We start from the raw sequence: 7,657 nt of genomic DNA on the forward strand, positions 1-7,657 counted from the left end.
ATGGAGTTGACAGGAGTTAGTGGATAATTGTGCTGTATATGGGGCTTGGAACAAGGATGGAGGTTTACAGCTGAAGGAAAAGGAAATTTGTATAATGATTCCCATGTTACCGAACTCGGAAACTATGTGACTCCAAAGTGCCACTGACTAGAGTTTTAAATGCTTGGTCCATGGAGCTGGGACTACATAGACATGGGGGTAAACTAGCTAATAATTATACCAATAGCTAACAGTTCAATTCTCTGTGTTAAAAATAGTGTTGAGGTTAGGTTAGGGTTAGTTACTGATATAACTAGAGGGTATGGTCTGAATGTTTGTGTCCCCCCCCACCAAATTAAGATGATGAAATTCTAACCCCTACTGCTGCTGCTGCTGCTGCTAAGTCACTTCAGTCGTGTCCGACTCTGTGCGACCCCATAGATGGCAGCCCACCAGGCTCCACCGTCCCTGGGATTCTCCAGGCAAGAACACTGGAGTGGGTTGCCATTTCCTCCTCCAATGCATGAAAGTGAAAAGTGAAAGTGAAGTCGCTCAGTCGTGTCCGACTCTTAGCGACCCCATGGACTGCAGCCCACCAGGCTCCTGGGTCCATGGGATTTTCCAGGCAAGAGTACTGGAGTGGGGTGCCATTGCCTTCTCTGTTTAACCCCTAAGGTGATGGTATAAAGAAGTGGGGTCTTTGGCAGGTGACAGGTCATTAGGGTAGAGCCCTCACGAAGGGGATTAGTGCCCTTATAAACAAGCCCCAGAGAGATCCCGCCCATCAGGCAGAGCAGGCCCTTACCATACACCCAGTCTGTCACTGCCGAGACCTTGGATTCCCCAGGTTCCAGAACCACAACATACATGGTTCGTGTTTATAAGTTATCCAGCCTATGGTGTTTTGCTATCATAGCCTAAACAAACTTAGACACCAGCTAACAGTCACTGAATGTTCACTATGTGCCAGGACTTGTGCTTAGAGAAGAAAGGCAACTTACCTAGGTTTAAGCAGCAGGAATGGTACTACTGATCGCAAGCCATGCTATTCTAAACTCTTTGTGTTCACTCAGTTTGCTCTGCTGTTTCCACCCAGTTTCGAGAGACTAAGGAGCCAAAGTAAGTCCTGCTGTCTTTATCTCTGTAACCAAAGGTCTACCTAAGCATGTTAGCATTCTGTCAGTCTGCTTAGCACTGTGGGAAGACTGACATTTAAACTGAAATTGATAAAGCAAGGCCATAAAACCCCACCAGTAAGAATGTCATAAATAATTTGTGCTTGGCCTTAGAAACCCTTATGCTTTACCTATAAATCAATATATACAGCCCCTGTAAAAAGCAGGGCATTATGAAGAGAAGCTTCAAAGAGAAGGGTAGAATTTAACTTTGATGTCTTTGTGAGGAGGAAAACAGGCATTTTCTGGTTAGGCTGTAACTCTAAATTCTTTGCAGGTCATAAGCTTTATAAGTGACTCAGAGAGATTTTCTTTTTGTCTCCTACATCATTTGCACCAGGTGGTGGTTTCTGTATTGCTGTTGCTGTTGGTCCCTAAAGTGAAAGTGAAAGTCGCCCAGTCACGTCCGACTCTGCACTCCCATGCACTATACAGTCCGTGGGATTCTCCAGGCCAGAACACTGGAGTGGGTAGCCTTTCCCTTCTCCAGGGGATCTTCCCAATCCAGGGATCAAACCCAGGTCTCCTGCATTGCAAGCTGATTCTTTACCAGCTGAACCACAAGGGAAGTCCCTAAGTCATGCCCAATTCTCTCACGACCCCCTGGGCTGTAGCCTACTAGGCTCCTCTGTCCATGGAATTTCCCAGGCAAGAATACTGGTGTGGGTTTCAATTTCCTTCTTCATGGGATCTTCCCAACCCAGGGATTAAATCTGCATCTCCTGCATTAGCAGGGGGATTCTTTACCACTAAGTCACCATGGAAGCCCAGGTTTCTCTGTTGGCCCACCATTTTTCAGAGAACAGAAACAGTATCTGCATCCCACATCCATTTTCATTCTCTTGGCACCACCCAGAACATGTGCTCTTCTCTAGCAGCACTTGTAAAAGTACTACTATACATAATAAAGATAGAAAGGAGAAAAGGTCTCTGTTTATCTGCAAATATTTAAACTTTAACATGGGAAAGGAGCAGGAAATCTTTCGTTCAATGTTTTAATTACTAAAGAGCTCTGGCAACCACTCCAAAAAGTCATTTTCTACCCAGGTGGCTTTATCAGCTTAAATGAGTCCCTTATTAAACAGAATTTCAAAAGGCAGTAAAAGCCACAAAATAATGGGATTACTTTGGAAAGTGATGCTAGGTGTTTAAATGGTCGCTTTCTAATGTGTCTCCTTTTCTTTTGAACACACACTTCAAATGTCTAAATTATACCAGGAAATCTGATGTGACAGTGTCTGATTAGCCACAAACTGCTGAGAGCCCTGCTCTTGGTCCAAGCCATCATGATCTCTTGCCTAGATGACAGTAATCACTTCTAAAATGGTCTCCCAGCTCTCAAGCTTATCCCCCTGCAGTCGTTTTCCCACAAAGTAGTCCATTTATTCTCATTGCTGTACAGTATTTCCTGTGTTATGTCAGTACATCTCCATTTACTTATCCATTCTACTGTTGATGGGCATTTGGGTAGTTTCTTGCTTGAGTAGTCAAAATTACCCACTTCATCTTTTGGTGAGAGTAAAGATATACCTTGGGTAGTATATTCCTGGGAGTAAATTTTCTGGGTCTTAGGGTAGTTATATGTTCAGCTTTAGTAGATAGTGCAAATTGTTTTCCAAAGTAGTAATTAACATTGCATTTTCATTTTGCTTTACCCCATTTCTTAGTTCATTCAGTCTTACACATACCTTCTGTCTTTCTCTTATATTTTTCTTTCAGTGTTTAATAATAAATATGTAAAAAATCTAGTCTACTACTTTTGAAAAATTAGATTCTTCAAAATAATGTGTTCCAAACTTCAAAAGCATATCCTTGAGGCACTCCAAGGTTCTGAGTGATGGTGCATTGATGGGAATATGGGCAGTCACATCACACACCATTTTTCAACAAACACACTAAATAGTCCTGGAACATTTAGTGATATGATTAGCCATACGACAGTAATAGCTAATGAATCATTTGAAATTATCTTTGACATTGCTTCACTTGTTAGCAAAAATAACTGACTATAATCATTATCCCAAAGCATCTAAAACCTTTAGACCTAAGACCAGCTCTAGCATACGTCTCAATATGACAAAGTTCTAAATCAGTAAGGTTTACTTTGACCAATTGGACTGAACCCTCTATTGCTTTGCCCCTCTTGTCCTTGTTCTGACCAGTTTGGATCCTATTCCTAGTGTCTTCTCCTCAGTGGAAGCTTTGTCCTTGAGTTGTACTCTTGTTTAATATTTCAAGTGTTCACAAGGCCTGCACACCAGACTAGGCACCATCAGATCTTCCCACAGCCTATTTACATTCATCCATGATTTGGAGCCTGCACTGAAGATAGCAGCATAAGATGAAAGAAATATGGGTCCCTGTATGCGTCAGGATCCCAGCAGGAAGCAGCTGATACATTCGGGAGGAGCAGAGTTTAAAGAAAGACTATTGATAGGAGTGGGTGAAGCACCCGAGACTAGGAACAATGGGGCATTGTTCTTACACACAGGTCAAAAAGATGTGCTAGCTGTAGTCATGGGAGAGGATGAGCCATGGTTGAAACGACAAAGACCCTGACCTCTCCTCTCATCTTGCAGTCTCCCACTGGGGCTTCTCATCGGCAAAATCTACTTGGAAGCCATAGGGTGAGGGCGTTGGTGTGATCCAGTCTATAGGGGCACAGAGCCAAGAGGGGAAGACAGAGAATATATCTGGTTATCCAGCAGCATCCCTGAGACATTGTCTGGAAGGTGGCCATCAAGGAGAGAAGTCTGACTAATAACCCATACATTAAGCTTAGTGTATATTAAGTGTTAATCTGCTAAACCTCTAAGATTTAGGGGTTGTTTGTTCCAGTAGTTAACCTACCCTAACTAATATGGATGATCTATTTTTATTCACACATTGCCGGGAGCCGGCGAGACTCGTGACAAAGGTCATGAGGAAGGAGGCTCGACATACGCAAAGGCGGGATCGAGCCTCGGGAGTCTCCCCGGATATTCTCGAGTATCTTCCCCCAAAAAACCAGAGTCTGCCTACTTTATTGCTTTGTGCTCTCACCTCTGACTCCACTGGGGGCTGTCCCCTACCACCATCTCGCTTTCTCTGTCAAAGAGTTAACTTACAGCTCCAATTAATAAAGTTCCTGGGCAATTAGGAGTGTTTAAATCCAAACCCCTCAGATGGCTCTCTAACTCGCCTGACAAGTTTACCCGGACTCCTACAGCTATGCATATGATTGTTTACAGTCTCCCAGCCTCCAGAGGCACCGGAAGCTTAAGATATTCAAATAGCTTAGAGCCTCTCAGAGAGTTAGAAACTGTCAGAAAAAGACTAGTAAGGGATTTCATTGATGAGTCAATGCTTGCTGCCAAGTTTTCACATCCCCTGAATTGTATCCTTGAATATGTATTAATTAATAGTTGGTATGTAGAAAAAATAAGTAGTGGCCTTGGTGTTAGTAACTTTAGACCCTTAAGGTAATAAATTCTTTCCTTTGTTGTAAACCCATTACACATCCACCCTATAGGAATGCAATTTTATCTTTGGAAGATGGCGCCGAACCTTAAAATAATTACTCTTAGAGAAAATAAGTCTTTGTTGATAAGTCCTTGTCAAGAGTCATAAAATGTTGGTAGGCCTTCTGGCCAGAAGATGATGTAAATCACCTAAACCATTTGTATACAATAAATTTGCACGAAAGAAACCCTGGTTTTTTATAAGAATCAAAGACTGCTGACTTTGCATCCCCTATTATCGTCTATGTGTAATTTAGGGTATAAAAACCCCTGTTGAAAATAAAGCTATGGGCCTTGCTCACCAGCGCGTGGTCTCCCCATGTCATTCTTTTCACATTCTGGCTGAAGTCTGCATCTGGAGCGCGGAACCCACCATGCTTACTAATTATGCCTGGGCTTCTAAGACCCACTCAAGAAGGTGTCTAGGGTGAGGCACCTTCCGCTATTCGAGAGGGCGCCTGCGGCCTATGTAAGTGGTGCAAACTTCTTGTCTTGAAGTTTTATTGGTCTCCCGCGTAAACCAAGCTACTCAGCCTCTTTTCTCCACTGAATTTTCCTACTGAGCTATCCTCATTCTATTATTCTTTATATCTCTAATTAACATATAAATAGTCGCCTAGGCCGTCTCTCCTTCGAATACCCTGGATCAGCTGGGGCTGGACCCCGGCAACACATTATGTCTTTTATATCTGAATTGTTTTCCAAAACTATCAGGCGAAATGTATAACAATCTTCTAAAATTATAAGTGAGTCTTAACATAGATTTTTTTTACATAAATTGTAAGCAATTCTACCTTGAGATTACAAATCATTACTATCTTTAGATGTTCCAAACTGCTGCTTTTTACAATGACAGCTCAAAAGGGAAGAAATTGTGAGGGAGGATAAAATACTGGATTTATTTTTCAAAAATGAGACTAAAAGAAGGAGAAAATAGCGTGGGACAATTGTCAAATGAATACTATAGAAAAATTCTTTTCAAGACTCCCCACTCCCATTTAAACTCACCTCCTTCCTTTCAGTCCTCTGGTCCCTCTCCCTTCCCAAATCCAAGTGCCTCTTGCTCTCCAAATGGCCCCTGCTATCTTTAAAACACACTGTGTTACCCCCAACGGGCCCTTTCTGCCTCCGCCACCTCTCTGTGCTCAAGGCCTTAACTTACACTGAAACACTGCCCCTGTACCTTGCAAGGTGAGTGGTTACCTGTCTTGACAATTTCATTCATTCATACACTCATTTTTTAAAAAATAAAATCATTGGATACCAGTTAAGTAAAAGGTATATTCAAAAGATGTTAAGTCTACAAAGGGAGATGGATATACGGCATATATATATACATATGTATATATGCTAAATCCCTTAATTTGAAATATCTGGTTTCCTTAATTAACAACAATCTTTCGACATTCAGACTACCTGCCCCTTGTTGCAAATTTCTATATAACCTGACTCCTCCCCCCAGCCTCTTTGGCGCAGTTTCTCGGGGTTGCTTGAGATGTTGAAGTACCAAAAAAATTCCACCAAATAAAACACAACTCTCCACTTTTAGGTTGTGAATATTTTCTTTAGTCGACAGCTGCAATAGAGATACAACAGAGAAGCAGATAACCACAGAGTAAGGCAGAAAGGGCCAGTGACATAGAAGAGCCACAGAAGAAGTCCTACAGGACTTGAGAGAAAAGGAAAGTTGGTATGTATCCTGCATGCTCCAAGCACTAAGCTAAGTAGAATGCATATGTTAGTTCATCTTTCTTTCATATGGCTAATTTCTTCTTGTCCTTCAGGAATATTTTTTTAAGGAATTTTTAAAAATGTCACCTTACCCAGGAAGCCTTTCTTGATCCTGACTCACGCACTGTTTCTGTTTATGCTCCCACAATCAAAGCTTTAACAAATGATTCGATAATTGTTAATTTATTATCTATCATCTCAAATGATGGTAAGTACTTGTACAATGCTTTGTCTTTGTACATTTTCAATGTCTAACTCTGAATCTGGTGCACACCAAGCCTTCAGGGATGGACGGATGAATGGATGGATGGATGGATGACTGAAGTACCATTAGAGCATTAGAGGAAAAGGGGAATTGTATAAGCAACATGAAATCAGAAAACTAGACGGCAGGTTGTTCTAGGGATTGTAGGAGTCCAGTTGGATTGTGCTATAAGGATGTGGGCAGGAAAGTGGCAGGTGACAAAGATAGAAGAAGATAGAAAGAGAGCAAACAGAAGATAGAAAACAGTTTGTAGGATCTTGAATGCCAGGCTAAGGCAGTTGGACTCATGCAATAGAGTGGAGAGTCACTGGGAGCTGATAAGTTGGGAAATAATGAGATCAGAGCCATGTTATAAAGTGACTAATCCAGTTGTAATATCTTTCCTTTTTCAATAACATGTTCACTTTTCATCAAGAATTTTCTTTGCCTTAACCCAAAAGAGTTAATCTTATACTGTGGATTTGAGCAGCTCTGACATTTTTTTTTCTCAAAAGACTTCTAACCTGCACATGTCTAAGTCAGCCTTGAGTAGTGTTGGTTTGCAATTTTTTTTTCAAGCAATTAGTCTTTATGCTATTCCCTAAGCTAGAAACCACAATGTTTTGATGCAACTCTCTGAAATTAATTCTGAGCTGTTCCCTAAGGCCCAGAATGTGGTTGTCAGCAAATACTCACCCACAGCAGGGTGCATCGCTGGCGACTTCTATATGAGATTCTCTTACAAGGCAACATGTGCTGATACAGCATCTGGTCATTCTTTTCACAAGAGATAATTTAAATGATACATTCATTCAGAGATATTATCTTGGAATGTTATCAGAAATTTTTTAATACTTGATAGCAATTACAAAAAATAAATCAATAATTAAAATTAGATCATCATCCTTTGACAATCACATATTATTCACTGTATCTGCCTTAAGCCAGTTTCTATAACAACACATGTGTACCAAAGCAACAAGTGATGACTTCAGACCTTTTAGACCTTTTAGATAAAAGTTTCATCT

The sequence above is a fragment of the Bos mutus genome, chromosome 1 (assembly GCF_027580195.1).
Source record: "Bos mutus isolate GX-2022 chromosome 1, NWIPB_WYAK_1.1, whole genome shotgun sequence".
NCBI classification, from domain to species: domain Eukaryota; kingdom Metazoa; phylum Chordata; class Mammalia; order Artiodactyla; family Bovidae; genus Bos; species Bos mutus.